Raw genomic sequence first — 1,223 nt, 5'->3', positions numbered from 1 at the left:
CTCAGGGCCATCAGCCAATAGCTCTATCTCCTGTTGGTAAATATCGAAGCTCCCACACTCACCAAGGCAGCTCCTGGATGACACGGACTATGGGAGCGTGTTAGGAAAGTTGCATCCTGAACATCTGGTTCCTCAAGGTCAAGGGTGGTGACTCATGTTTCTCTAGCACGTGGCACAGGGGTTGAAGTTGCTGCCCCATAAGTAAGAGTTCGTTAAGAATTTTCAAAACCGTAGACTCACATCCATGTCTTCAAATGCTCTAACCGGTGCCCTTCGTTCTACTTTAAGTCATAATCAGAGAATTTGCTCAGAAGTTCTCGCAAGTTTCAGATCCCTCTACTGTCCTTCTTCCCTCCCTCCCTCCTTCCTCCCTTTCCTCCGTTCCTTCCGTCCCTTCCTTCCTTCCTTCCATTCTTTTATCTCCCAATAAACATTAAGCCCTTCATGAAGCACTAGAATTGCAATATGGACAAGAAGGACATGGTCCCCTGTAGTTATGATCCAAGGTTAAGAATGAACATAAATAGACAACAAAATCAAGGAGGCTAAGTTCTATGACAGCGAAACATCAAGGCGACAGAAACCCACTGGTATTAAGTCTGAAGGAGATATTATCATAAAGGTCAATCCTTGCACTTGGCAAGGTCAGTCTTCTGAAAAAGTCCACATCAACGGCCCTTCAAGATTGGTGAGAATTGCTAAGAAAGGTCCATGATGCACTGACCCTTGGGGAACACTGTGGAAAAGTAAAAGAACCCGGAGACTGTGTCTTGCTCTTTACATCATTTACCTTTTAAAAACCCCGTACGCCTCCCAGCCTTTGAGGCTGTTTTTATCAACAACCGAAACTCCCCACTGCCAGGTGCTGGGCACAGAGCTGAAGAAGACGGACTCCCTGCTCTCGCGATGCTTTGAGGCCGCTGCAAGGAGCTGCAAGGCTGGCTTGTTGGACTACCCAATGTCGTAGCAGATAAAGGTGCATGTTTTGCTGTGTGACACTGTTTTCATCCTAAAAAGAACCTTTAAAATATTCAGTACCCTCTTTCCTCCCACCCCATTGGTGAGGAAATCAAAACAAAAGGCTGAGAACCCGTTGGTTGAAAAGTTTAGTTTTGATAGATCGCTTTCTTCTGGCCTTGTTCACTGAGCATGTGTGTTGGTGAAAACAAAGAAAATCGGGGGCTGGATTTGGGCGACCAGCCTCCTTCTGGAAGAAAAGGGGT

Source organism: Pteropus alecto, unplaced genomic scaffold (genome assembly GCF_000325575.1).
Source record: "Pteropus alecto unplaced genomic scaffold, ASM32557v1 scaffold8, whole genome shotgun sequence".
Classification (NCBI taxonomy): Eukaryota; Metazoa; Chordata; class Mammalia; order Chiroptera; family Pteropodidae; genus Pteropus; species Pteropus alecto.
The sequence above is the reverse complement of the archived record's forward strand: the minus strand, read 5'-3'. Positions refer to the sequence as shown.